General features: G+C 33.3%; 6 non-coding genes across 6 annotated transcripts; all 6 read left to right on the top strand.

Moving 5' to 3' along the window:
• Positions 1-2500: 2500 nt before the first annotated feature.
• LOC149770566 (5S ribosomal RNA) lies at positions 2501-2619 on the top strand. Its single transcript, XR_016418708.1, has one exon. It is a non-coding gene; the product is annotated as a 5S ribosomal RNA (ribosomal RNA).
• A 900-nt stretch (positions 2620-3519) lies between these two features.
• Positions 3520-3638, top strand: LOC149770567 (5S ribosomal RNA). The gene has a single exon (XR_016418586.1). It is a non-coding gene; the product is annotated as a 5S ribosomal RNA (ribosomal RNA).
• A 3555-nt stretch (positions 3639-7193) lies between these two features.
• On the top strand, positions 7194-7312 carry LOC149770568 (5S ribosomal RNA). The gene has a single exon (XR_016418709.1). It is a non-coding gene; the product is annotated as a 5S ribosomal RNA (ribosomal RNA).
• A 900-nt stretch (positions 7313-8212) lies between these two features.
• LOC149770569 (5S ribosomal RNA) lies at positions 8213-8331 on the top strand. Its single transcript, XR_016418587.1, has one exon. It is a non-coding gene; the product is annotated as a 5S ribosomal RNA (ribosomal RNA).
• Positions 8332-11838: 3507 nt separating this feature from the next.
• LOC149770570 (5S ribosomal RNA) lies at positions 11839-11957 on the top strand. The gene has a single exon (XR_016418710.1). It is a non-coding gene; the product is annotated as a 5S ribosomal RNA (ribosomal RNA).
• A 900-nt stretch (positions 11958-12857) lies between these two features.
• Positions 12858-12976, top strand: LOC149770571 (5S ribosomal RNA). The gene has a single exon (XR_016418588.1). It is a non-coding gene; the product is annotated as a 5S ribosomal RNA (ribosomal RNA).
• Positions 12977-15000: the final 2024 nt, after the last annotated feature.

Genomic DNA, 15000 nt, shown 5'->3' on the forward strand with positions numbered 1-15000 from the left:
ATCAGCCCAAGAGTCTTGAAAACGCATCAAGACAACAAATTATGTTTTACAGTCGAAATGTTGTTCTCACTAGAACTGAAATCATTTAATTTCTACTTAAATGCCCGAAAAATTTACAATTAAAACTACAATAAATGTTTTATACCTAGTCCCGCACAGTGACGTTTATCTGATTCCCTGTACTCACCGAGAGCATTCTGTGTCATATGGATGCATATCAAATGAAGTGAAAAGTAATGGAATACTCGCTTTTTTATTTATCTCTATGCATCGTGGTGCCCACACCATGATGAGACGCTGTTTCAATAAACCTTTTTATATATGTTCTTTACTGTTCTTCCTTTTTCTTCTTGCTTTATCATACTGAAACACGAGAGAGAGAGAGAGAGAGAGAGAGTATGCAACAAAGTTCGCATAACTTTATCAGCTATTAACATTAATTGTACTTCTGTGTAATTTTATTTTTAACGCGTTATCCTATAACGATTGCAAACAAGGGCAAAAACTCTACTGATCTTACTCGATAATTATACCATACTGAATTAATAAGTTTATCTCGTAAAAACGGATCATATATATATCCTGGGTGGCTGAGGGTGTTTTAAGATATGTGTGTATCTTTTGTGATATATATATATATATATATATATATATATATATATATATATATATATATATATATATATATATATATATATATATATATATACGTTTGTGTGTGTACATACATACATACATACGTGTATTATTTACATATAGTCTTGGATAATTTTAATTATTGGGATATGGATTTTAGATATCAACAGATACAAAGGAAACAAACGTTTCAATACATATAATGACATTTTCTTAAATTCTACATTGTATCATATTGACCTACTACTTGCTAGGCAAGCTGACTTTTATAAAATTTGCAAACTCCTTATATATATTTAAACTTACTTTTAGTATTCAACCAGAAAATCAGTACAGTGCAGAAAGATTGAAAATATTATTTATTTCATATATATATATATATATATATATATATATATATATATATATATATATATATATATATATATATATATATGTGTGAGAGAGAGAGAGAGAGATGGGGGGATTCGGAATGGTTTAAACAGACTCTAAATTACACTGATAAAATGTACATCAGTCCAATGGTTAACATGATAGATTTCTATCAAGCTGGTTGCTCTATTGTACCCTTGAGCAAGACTACCCTCATTGCCTAATAAAACCAAGCAGTCTTTTGCCAGAACACCATAATGTGAACTTAGGCCATCTAAATCAAATTCCTATGTGAAATTTGCCAATATAAGCCAATACACTTTAATGCAAACTTAGCCAATCTAAACCAAATATCTTAATGGAAACTTAGCCAAACACCTTAATGTGAACTTAGCCCATCTAAACCAATGTACCATAATGTGAACTTAGCCCATCTAAACCAAGAAAAGAATAATGTGATATTGGCTCATATAAACAAAAACACCTTAATGCTATCTTAGCCAATCTAAACCAACCGACTTAATTTATTTTTATAAAGAATACAAAGTGAAAATTTAAATACTTTTCAGCATTATAAATGAAATCACAAATAGTCCATGAAAAGTTATATGACAAGTCCAAAAGGGTAGTGTTCCAAATGAATGCCAGTGGTTTTCTTAATGAAGTCCAATTTTGAATGTGCTGATGTAATAACAATCTTGACGTGTGGCGATGATGTAATTTAGAATGTCCTTGAATGAATTCATAATAGTCCCAAAATAGCGATTTTTGATATTTGGACATTAGTATTGGGGTGTATGGACATATTTGTTTTGCTTATCAAAACGTTGGAAATCGCCGACACCATGCGGTATCGGCATAGGCTGCTTACTAGCCACAGGGGGCTCGTATCATTGCTTACAATGAAACTATCAGTCGTACATATAGTATAAAATGTATGACTGTCAGTTCAATTGTGAGCAACGATGCGAGCCCCTGTGCTTACTAGCCTGCCATGCAAACTTGACCGACCTTTCATCGAGATATACCTGCATGAAATCGAGAGAAATACGATTTATTTTCTCAGAAATAATTCCGAGTATAACATCATTTGTCGTTAATGAAGCTGACTGACGAAAGAAAACGACAACCTTGATGAAATTTGACACGGAACTCGCCATTGTATTACTATTCAAATGACTGCACAAATATGGCAACCTACATGTCAGTGACATCGGCGATCAAATAAGCTCTTGCTTCTTTACAGATTGAAACTGAAGGGATGTATTGTCGTAAGCAGAGCTCTCCCCTGTCTCTAATATATATATATATATATATATATATATATATATATATATATATATATATATATATATATATATATATATATATATATATATATGTGTGTGTGTGTGTGTGTGTGTGTGTGTGTGTGTGTGTGTGTGTGTGTGTAATATATCTTTGTAACGACGAAGAGACAACCTATATTAGTCTTAAATTTGTACATACAAATGTCTACGGCCATACCACGTTGAAAACACCGGTTCTCGTCCGATCACCGAAGTTAAGCAACGTCGGGCCCGGTTAGTACTTGGATGGGTGACCGCCTGGGAATACCGGGTGCTGTAGGCATTTTTTAAATTTTTTTTTGGTTCCATCCTCACTGTGAGGATATGCGATCATATATGGCCAATATTTCTTGTTCACAAATCTGGTGCAAATTTTTCAGTTTCCTCTACCTCCAGGATCGAAATGGGCCGCCTCGTATGCCGTCCAGATCCTCCAAATTTCTTCTGATATTCCGGATTCAGCCTATAGCGAATAATTGCAACGTATGCAATCGATGTCTTTCATTTTGGATACTTGTCTGTGGTATTTCTTATTCAATAATTGATAGATATATTTGGAATGTATTATTTTTAATTATTTTAATTTATTTACCTGTTTTTAGCAGGGCACCAGTCTATCAGTGTGAAACTTGGCATCCCTTAGCGAATACTTCGAATATGGGCCATTGACAAAATAAATTGGTGTATAAATCTCTGTTTTGATTACAGTAAGTTTGGATGGATGTTCCCTGCTTCCACTTTCTTGCACTTTCTGTGTTTCCACAACTTTAACGTTTCCGAGCTGCAAGACGATATCCGTTTCAAATCAGATTCGAGTCCGTCTTTAAAGGTAGCTCATAGGCTGATGTCGATTATTTACCTATTGAATTAGTCAGTTGATACAAGATAAATAATAATAATAATAATAATGCCCAAAAACAACAAAAATGAACTGAATCTTCGTTTAAATGCATTGTTATTTAAGTCCATTTGAAGGTGTAAACCTCCGGTTAAGCAACTAATGTCCGAGTCCGAAAATGCCTGAATTACAAATTTGAATAATGTATGAAGGCAGTTTATCTATATAAGTTTTAATAAGTACACTTTAATTACTAATTTTACACGGCACATAAACGTAAACGTCTGTACATCGGAAACGGTGAAGAGAGAAGCGAATATAAGTCTTAAATTTACACACACTTGTGTCTACGGCCATACCACGTTGAAAGCACCGGTTCTCGTCCGATCACCGAAGTTAAGCAACGTCGGGCCCGGTTAGTACTTGGATGGGTGACCGCCTGGGAATACCGGGTGCTGTAGACTCTAATTTTTTTTTTTTCTTTTATAACTAAAAACAGTTGAAGTTTTTCTTTCTTTCTTTTATTGTAACTAAATTTACTTTATTCAATATAAATAATAAATAGAGCAATTTCTCGACTTTCATTTTCTCTTTTTCCTTAACTTTCTTCAATAATTCGGATCCTAAAAAAATCAAGTATAGGACCTGAATATAGCAAATGTTGCTTTGCACTTCTCTGCTCTTGGTTTCGATCCTTACTACTGGAATATGCGATCATAGATGACCAGTATTTCTTATTAACAAATTCGGTTCAATTTATCCAGTTTCCTCTACTTTTACTACCACAACAAGCTGCCTCCTTTCACGTCGAAATACTTCCTTCAAGTTTCTTCTCATATATTCCTGGTGTAGTCTCTAGCGCAGAGTTGCAAAATATGCGATCAATGTCTTTCATTTTGGGTACTTATTTGTGGTATTTCTTATTCACTAATTGATTGATAAATATGGAATGTATGAATTGTGAGAATTTTTTATATTAATTTATTGATTGATTGATTTCTTTTACAGCAGGGCCTCAGTCTGCCAGTGGGAAAATTGGCATCCTGTAGCGAATACTGTAAATATGGGCCATTGGCTAAATAAATTGGGTTATAAAATTCTGTTTTGATTACAGTAAGTTTAGATAGATATTCCATGCTTCCACTTTCTGTATTTCCACAACGTTAACTTCTACAAGTTGCAAGAAGAGATCCTTTGCAAATCTGATAAGACCCTATTTTTAAAGTTAGCTTATAGGCCGGTGTCGCTTATTTTAACCAAATGATAGGACAGAAAGAGGAATAATAATAATAATAATAACAACAACAATAATGTCCTGAATCTGCATTTTAAGTCAATTTCAACATGGAATTCTCCCCTTATCTGGGTCAGAAAATGGATGAGTGACAAATATGAGTATCTGAGGCCAGTTTTGCTTCTTTTGGATTAGAACTCTGAATCAGTATACACTTTAGTTACTAATATTATACTGCACACAAACATTTGTACATCGGAAACGTTGAAGAGATGTGTGACTAATCAGCCCAAGAGTCTTGAAAACGCATCAAGACAACAAATTATGTTTTACAGTCGAAATGTTGTTCTCACTAGAACTGAAATCATTTAATTTCTACTTAAATGCCCGAAAAATTTACAATTAAAACTACAATAAATGTTTTATACCTAGTCCCGCACAGTGACGTTTATCTGATTCCCTGTACTCACCGAGAGCATTCTGTGTCATATGGATGCATATCAAATGAAGTGAAAAGTAATGGAATACTCGCTTTTTTATTTATCCCTATGCATCGTGGTGCCCACACCATGATGAGACGCTGTTTCAATAAACCTTTTTATATATGTTCTTTACTGTTCTTCCTTTTTCTTCTTGCTTTATCATACTGACACACGAGAGAGAGAGAGAGAGAGAGAGAGTATGCAACAAAGTTCGCATAACTTTATCAGCTATTAACATTAATTGTACTTCTGTGTAATTTTATTTTTAACGCGTTATCCTATAACGATTGCAAACAAGGGCAAAAACTCTACTGATCTTACTCGATAATTATACCATACTGAATTAATAAGTTTATCTCGTAAAAACGGATCATATATATATCCTGGGTGGCTGAGGGTGTTTTAAGATATGTGTGTATCTTTTGTGATATATATATATATATATATATATATATATATATATATATATATATATATATATATATATATATATATATATATATATATATATACGTTTGTGTGTGTACATACATACATACATACGTGTATTATTTACATATAGTCTTGGATAATTTTAATTATTGCGATATGGATTTTAGATATCAACAGATACAAAGGAAACAAACGTTTCAATACATATAATGACATTTTCTTAAATTCTACATTGTATCATATTGACCTACTACTTGCTAGGCAAGCTGACTTTTATAAAATTTGCAAACTCCTTATATATATTTAAACTTACTTTTAGTATTCAACCAGAAAATCAGTACAGTGCAGAAAGATTGAAAATATTATTTCTTTCATATATATATATAGTTATATATATATATATATATATATATATATATATATATATATATATATATATATATATATATATATATATATGTGAGAGAGAGAGAGAGAGAGATGGGGGGATTCGGAATGGTTTAAACAGACTCTAAATTACACTGATAAAATGTACATCAGTCCAATGGTTAACATGATAGATTTCTATCAAGCTGGTTGCTCTATTGTACCCTTGAGCAAGACTACCCTCATTGCCTAATAAAACCAAGCAGTCTTTTGCCAGAACACCATAATGTGAACTTAGGCCATCTAAATCAAATTCCTATGTGAAATTTGCCAATATAAGCCAATACACTTTAATGCAATCTTAGCCAATCTAAACCAAATATCTTAATGGAAACTTAGCCAAACACCTTAATGTGAACTTAGCCCATCTAAACCAATGTACCATAATGTGAACTTAGCCCATCTAAACCAAGAAAAGAATAATGTGATATTGGCTCATATAAACAAAAACACCTTAATGCTATCTTAGCCAATCTAAACCAACCGACTTAATTTATTTTTAAAAAGAATACAAAGTGAAAATTTAAATACTTTTCAGCATTATAAATGAAATCACAAATAGTCCATGAAAAGTTATATGACAAGTCCAAAAGGGTAGTGTTCCAAATGAATGCCAGTGGTTTTCTGAATGAAGTCCAATTTTGAATGTGCTGATGTAATAACAATCTTGACGTGTGGCGATGATGTAATTTAGAATGTCCTTGAATGAATTCATAATAGTCCCAAAATAGCGATTTTTGATATTTGGACATTAGTATTGGGGTGTATGGACATATTTGTTTTGCTTATCAAAACGTTGGAAATCGCCGACACCATGCGGTATCGGCATAGGCTGCTTACTAGCCACAGGGGGCTCGTATCATTGCTTACAATGAAACTATCAGTCGTACATATAGTATAAAATGTATGACTGTCAGTTCAATTGTGAGCAACGATGCGAGCCCCTGTGCTTACTAGCCTGCCATGCAAACTTGACCGACCTTTCATCGAGATATACCTGCATGAAATCGAGAGAAATACGATTTATTTTCTCAGAAATAATTCCGAGTATAACATCATTTGTCGTTAATGAAGCTGACTGACGAAAGAAAACGACAACCTTGATGAAATTTGACACGGAACTCGCCATTGTATTACTATTCAAATGACTGCACAAATATGGCAACCTACATGTCAGTGACATCGGCGATCAAATAAGCTCTTGCTTCTTTACAGATTGAAACTGAAGGGATGTATTGTCGTAAGCAGAGCTCTCCCCTGTCTCTAATATATATATATATATATATATATATATATATATATATATATATATATATATATATATATATATATATATATGTGTGTGTGTGTGTGTGTGTGTGTGTGTGTGTGTGTGTGTGTGTGTAATATATCTTTGTAACGACGAAGAGACAACCTATATTAGTCTTAAATTTGTACATACAAATGTCTACGGCCATACCACGTTGAAAACACCGGTTCTCGTCCGATCACCGAAGTTAAGCAACGTCGGGCCCGGTTAGTACTTGGATGGGTGACCGCCTGGGAATACCGGGTGCTGTAGGCATTTTTTAAATTTTTTTTTGGTTCCATCCTCACTGTGAGGATATGCGATCATATATGGCCAATATTTCTTGTTCACAAATCTGGTGCAAATTTTTCAGTTTCCTCTACCTCCAGGATCGAAATGGGCCGCCTCGTATGCCGTCCAGATCCTCCAAATTTCTTCTGATATTCCGGATTCAGCCTATAGCGAATAATTGCAACGTATGCAATCGATGTCTTTCATTTTGGATACTTGTCTGTGGTATTTCTTATTCAATAATTGATAGATATATTTGGAATGTATTATTTTTAATTATTTTAATTTATTTACCTGTTTTTAGCAGGGCACCAGTCTATCAGTGTGAAACTTGGCATCCCTTAGCGAATACTTCGAATATGGGCCATTGACAAAATAAATTGGTGTATAAATCTCTGTTTTGATTACAGTAAGTTTGGATGGATGTTCCCTGCTTCCACTTCCTTGCACTTTCTGTGTTTCCACAACTTTAACGTTTCCGAGCTGCAAGACGATATCCGTTTCAAATCAGATTCGAGTCCGTCTTTAAAGGTAGCTCATAGGCTGATGTCGATTATTTACCTATTGAATTAGTCAGTTGATACAAGATAAATAATAATAATAATAATAATGCCCAAAAACAACAAAAATGAACTGAATCTTCGTTTAAATGCATTGTTATTTAAGTCCATTTGAAGGTGTAAACCTCCGGTTAAGCAACTAATGTCCGAGTCCGAAAATGCCTGAATTACAAATTTGAATAATGTATGAAGGCAGTTTATCTATATAAGTTTTAATAAGTACACTTTAATTACTAATTTTACACGGCACATAAACGTAAACGTCTGTACATCGGAAACGGTGAAGAGAGAAGCGAATATAAGTCTTAAATTTACACACACTTGTGTCTACGGCCATACCACGTTGAAAGCACCGGTTCTCGTCCGATCACCGAAGTTAAGCAACGTCGGGCCCGGTTAGTACTTGGATGGGTGACCGCCTGGGAATACCGGGTGCTGTAGACTCTAATTTTTTTTTTCTTTTATAACTAAAAACAGTTGAAGTTTTTCTTTCTTTCTTTTATTGTAACTAAATTTACTTTATTCAATATAAATAATAAATAGAGCAATTTCTCGACTTTCATTTTCTCTTTTTCCTTAACTTTCTTCAATAATTCGGATCCTAAAAAAATCAAGTATAGGACCTGAATATAGCAAATGTTGCTTTGCACTTCTCTGCTCTTGGTTTCGATCCTTACTACTGGAATATGCGATCATAGATGACCAGTATTTCTTATTAACAAATTCGGTTCAATTTATCCAGTTTCCTCTACTTTTACTACCACAACAAGCTGCCTCCTTTCACGTCGAAATACTTCCTTCAAGTTTCTTCTCATATATTCCTGGTGTAGTCTCTAGCGCAGAGTTGCAAAATATGCGATCAATGTCTTTCATTTTGGGTACTTATTTGTGGTATTTCTTATTCACTAATTGATTGATAAATATGGAATGTATGAATTGTGAGAATTTTTTATATTAATTTATTGATTGATTGATTTCTTTTACAGCAGGGCCTCAGTCTGCCAGTGGGAAAATTGGCATCCTGTAGCGAATACTGTAAATATGGGCCATTGGCTAAATAAATTGGGTTATAAAATTCTGTTTTGATTACAGTAAGTTTAGATAGATATTCCATGCTTCCACTTTCTGTATTTCCACAACGTTAACTTCTACAAGTTGCAAGAAGAGATCCTTTGCAAATCTGATAAGACCCTATTTTTAAAGTTAGCTTATAGGCCGGTGTCGCTTATTTTAACCAAATGATAGGACAGAAAGAGGAATAATAATAATAATAATAACAACAACAATAATGTCCTGAATCTGCATTTTAAGTCAATTTCAACATGGAATTCTCCCCTTATCTGGGTCAGAAAATGGATGAGTGACAAATATGAGTATCTGAGGCCAGTTTTGCTTCTTTTGGATTAGAACTTTGAATCAGTATACACTTTAGTTACTAATATTATACTGCACACAAACATTTGTACATCGGAAACGTTGAAGAGATGTGTGACTAATCAGCCCAAGAGTCTTGAAAACGCATCAAGACAACAAATTATGTTTTACAGTCGAAATGTTGTTCTCACTAGAACTGAAATCATTTAATTTCTACTTAAATGCCCGAAAAATTTACAATTAAAACTACAATAAATGTTTTATACCTAGTCCCGCACAGTGACGTTTATCTGATTCCCTGTACTCACCGAGAGCATTCTGTGTCATATGGATGCATATCAAATGAAGTGAAAAGTAATGGAATACTCGCTTTTTTATTTATCCCTATGCATCGTGGTGCCCACACCATGATGAGACGCTGTTTCAATAAACCTTTTTATATATGTTCTTTACTGTTCTTCCTTTTTCTTCTTGCTTTATCATACTGACACACGAGAGAGAGAGAGAGAGAGAGAGAGAGTATGCAACAAAGTTCGCATAACTTTATCAGCTATTAACATTAATTGTACTTCTGTGTAATTTTATTTTTAACGCGTTATCCTATAACGATTGCAAACAAGGGCAAAAACTCTACTGATCTTACTCGATAATTATACCATACTGAATTAATAAGTTTATCTCGTAAAAACGGATCATATATATATCCTGGGTGGCTGAGGGTGTTTTAAGATATGTGTGTATCTTTTGTGATATATATATATATATATATATATATATATATATATATATATATATATATATATATATATATATATACGTTTGTGTGTGTACATACATACATACATACGTGTATTATTTACATATAGTCTTGGATAATTTTAATTATTGGGATATGGATTTTAGATATCAACAGATACAAAGGAAACAAACGTTTCAATACATATAATGACATTTTCTTAAATTCTACATTGTATCATATTGACCTACTACTTGCTAGGCAAGCTGACTTTTATAAAATTTGCAAACTCCTTATATATATTTAAACTTACTTTTAGTATTCAACCAGAAAATCAGTACAGTGCAGAAAGATTGAAAATATTATTTCTTTCATATATATATATAGTTATATATATATATATATATATATATATATATATATATATATATATATATATATATATATATATATATATATATATATGTGAGAGAGAGAGAGAGAGAGATGGGGGGATTCGGAATGGTTTAAACAGACTCTAAATTACACTGATAAAATGTACATCAGTCCAATGGTTAACATGATAGATTTCTATCAAGCTGGTTGCTCTATTGTACCCTTGAGCAAGACTACCCTCATTGCCTAATAAAACCAAGCAGTCTTTTGCCAGAACACCATAATGTGAACTTAGGCCATCTAAATCAAATTCCTATGTGAAATTTGCCAATATAAGCCAATACACTTTAATGCAATCTTAGCCAATCTAAACCAAATATCTTAATGGAAACTTAGCCAAACACCTTAATGTGAACTTAGCCCATCTAAACCAATGTACCATAATGTGAACTTAGCCCATCTAAACCAAGAAAAGAATAATGTGATATTGGCTCATATAAACAAAAACACCTTAATGCTATCTTAGCCAATCTAAACCAACCGACTTAATTTATTTTTATAAAGAATACAAAGTGAAAATTTAAATACTTTTCAGCATTATAAATGAAATCACAAATAGTCCATGAAAAGTTATATGACAAGTCCAAAAGGGTAGTGTTCCAAATGAATGCCAGTGGTTTTCTGAATGAAGTCCAATTTTGAATGTGCTGATGTAATAACAATCTTGACGTGTGGCGATGATGTAATTTAGAATGTCCTTGAATGAATTCATAATAGTCCCAAAATAGCGATTTTTGATATTTGGACATTAGTATTGGGGTGTATGGACATATTTGTTTTGCTTATCAAAACGTTGGAAATCGCCGACACCATGCGGTATCGGCATAGGCTGCTTACTAGCCACAGGGGGCTCGTATCATTGCTTACAATGAAACTATCAGTCGTACATATAGTATAAAATGTATGACTGTCAGTTCAATTGTGAGCAACGATGCGAGCCCCTGTGCTTACTAGCCTGCCATGCAAACTTGACCGACCTTTCATCGAGATATACCTGCATGAAATCGAGAGAAATACGATTTATTTTCTCAGAAATAATTCCGAGTATAACATCATTTGTCGTTAATGAAGCTGACTGACGAAAGAAAACGACAACCTTGATGAAATTTGACACGGAACTCGCCATTGTATTACTATTCAAATGACTGCACAAATATGGCAACCTACATGTCAGTGACATCGGCGATCAAATAAGCTCTTGCTTCTTTACAGATTGAAACTGAAGGGATGTATTGTCGTAAGCAGAGCTCTCCCCTGTCTCTAATATATATATATATATATATATATATATATATATATATATGTGTGTGTGTGTGTGTGTGTGTGTGTGTGTGTGTGTGTGTGTAATATATCTTTGTAACGACGAAGAGACAACCTATATTAGTCTTAAATTTGTACATACAAATGTCTACGGCCATACCACGTTGAAAACACCGGTTCTCGTCCGATCACCGAAGTTAAGCAACGTCGGGCCCGGTTAGTACTTGGATGGGTGACCGCCTGGGAATACCGGGTGCTGTAGGCATTTTTTAAATTTTTTTTTGGTTCCATCCTCACTGTGAGGATATGCGATCATATATGGCCAATATTTCTTGTTCACAAATCTGGTGCAAATTTTTCAGTTTCCTCTACCTCCAGGATCGAAATGGGCCGCCTCGTATGCCGTCCAGATCCTCCAAATTTCTTCTGATATTCCGGATTCAGCCTATAGCGAATAATTGCAACGTATGCAATCGATGTCTTTCATTTTGGATACTTGTCTGTGGTATTTCTTATTCAATAATTGATAGATATATTTGGAATGTATTATTTTTAATTATTTTAATTTATTTACCTGTTTTTAGCAGGGCACCAGTCTATCAGTGTGAAACTTGGCATCCCTTAGCGAATACTTCGAATATGGGCCATTGACAAAATAAATTGGTGTATAAATCTCTGTTTTGATTACAGTAAGTTTGGATGGATGTTCCCTGCTTCCACTTCCTTGCACTTTCTGTGTTTCCACAACTTTAACGTTTCCGAGCTGCAAGACGATATCCGTTTCAAATCAGATTCGAGTCCGTCTTTAAAGGTAGCTCATAGGCTGATGTCGATTATTTACCTATTGAATTAGTCAGTTGATACAAGATAAATAATAATAATAATAATAATGCCCAAAAACAACAAAAATGAACTGAATCTTCGTTTAAATGCATTGTTATTTAAGTCCATTTGAAGGTGTAAACCTCCGGTTAAGCAACTAATGTCCGAGTCCGAAAATGCCTGAATTACAAATTTGAATAATGTATGAAGGCAGTTTATCTATATAAGTTTTAATAAGTACACTTTAATTACTAATTTTACACGGCACATAAACGTAAACGTCTGTACATCGGAAACGGTGAAGAGAGAAGCGAATATAAGTCTTAAATTTACACACACTTGTGTCTACGGCCATACCACGTTGAAAGCACCGGTTCTCGTCCGATCACCGAAGTTAAGCAACGTCGGGCCCGGTTAGTACTTGGATGGGTGACCGCCTGGGAATACCGGGTGCTGTAGACTCTAATTTTTTTTTTTTCTTTTATAACTAAAAACAGTTGAAGTTTTTCTTTCTTTCTTTTATTGTAACTAAATTTACTTTATTCAATATAAATAATAAATAGAGCAATTTCTCGACTTTCATTTTCTCTTTTTCCTTAACTTTCTTCAATAATTCGGATCCTAAAAAAATCAAGTATAGGACCTGAATATAGCAAATGTTGCTTTGCACTTCTCTGCTCTTGGTTTCGATCCTTACTACTGGAATATGCGATCATAGATGACCAGTATTTCTTATTAACAAATTCGGTTCAATTTATCCAGTTTCCTCTACTTTTACTACCACAACAAGCTGCCTCCTTTCACGTCGAAATACTTCCTTCAAGTTTCTTCTCATATATTCCTGGTGTAGTCTCTAGCGCAGAGTTGCAAAATATGCGATCAATGTCTTTCATTTTGGGTACTTATTTGTGGTATTTCTTATTCACTAATTGATTGATAAATATGGAATGTATGAATTGTGAGAATTTTTTATATTAATTTATTGATTGATTGATTTCTTTTACAGCAGGGCCTCAGTCTGCCAGTGGGAAAATTGGCATCCTGTAGCGAATACTGTAAATATGGGCCATTGGCTAAATAAATTGGGTTATAAAATTCTGTTTTGATTACAGTAAGTTTAGATAGATATTCCATGCTTCCACTTTCTGTATTTCCACAACGTTAACTTCTACAAGTTGCAAGAAGAGATCCTTTGCAAATCTGATAAGACCCTATTTTTAAAGTTAGCTTATAGGCCGGTGTCGCTTATTTTAACCAAATGATAGGACAGAAAGAGGAATAATAATAATAATAATAACAACAACAATAATGTCCTGAATCTGCATTTTAAGTCAATTTCAACATGGAATTCTCCCCTTATCTGGGTCAGAAAATGGATGAGTGACAAATATGAGTATCTGAGGCCAGTTTTGCTTCTTTTGGATTAGAACTTTGAATCAGTATACACTTTAGTTACTAATATTATACTGCACACAAACATTTGTACATCGGAAACGTTGAAGAGATGTGTGACTAATCAGCCCAAGAGTCTTGAAAACGCATCAAGACAACAAATTATGTTTTACAGTCGAAATGTTGTTCTCACTAGAACTGAAATCATTTAATTTCTACTTAAATGCCCGAAAAATTTACAATTAAAACTACAATAAATGTTTTATACCTAGTCCCGCACAGTGACGTTTATCTGATTCCCTGTACTCACCGAGAGCATTCTGTGTCATATGGATGCATATCAAATGAAGTGAAAAGTAATGGAATACTCGCTTTTTTATTTATCCCTATGCATCGTGGTGCCCACACCATGATGAGACGCTGTTTAAATAAACCTTTTTATATATGTTCTTTACTGTTCTTCCTTTTTCTTCTTGCTTTATCATACTGACACACGAGAGAGAGAGAGAGAGAGAGAGAGAGTATGCAACAAAGTTCGCATAACTTTATCAGCTATTAACATTAATTGTACTTCTGTGTAATTTTATTTTTAACGCGTTATCCTATAACGATTGCAAACAAGGGCAAAAACTCTACTGATCTTACTCGATAATTATACCATACTGAATTAATAAGTTTATCTCGTAAAAACGGATCATATATATATCCTGGGTGGCTGAGGGTGTTTTAAGATATGTGTGTATCTTTTGTGATATATATATATATATATATATATATATATATATATATATATATATATATATATATATATATATATATATATATATATATATACGTTTGTGTGTGTACATACATACATACATACGTGTATTATTTACATATAGTCTTGGATAATTTTAATTATTGGGATATGGATTTTAGATATCAACAGATACAAAGGAAACAAACGTTTCAATACATATAATGACATTTTCTTAAATTCTACATTGTATCATATTGACCTACTACTTGCTAGGCAAGCTGACTTTTATAAAATTTGCAAACTCCTTATATATATTTAAACTTACTTTTAGTATTCAACCAGAAAATCAGTA

This window comes from Sinohyriopsis cumingii, unplaced genomic scaffold, assembly GCF_028554795.1.
Source record: "Sinohyriopsis cumingii isolate HCF-2022 unplaced genomic scaffold, ASM2855479v2 utg002479l, whole genome shotgun sequence".
Taxonomy (NCBI): Eukaryota; Metazoa; Mollusca; class Bivalvia; order Unionida; family Unionidae; genus Sinohyriopsis; species Sinohyriopsis cumingii.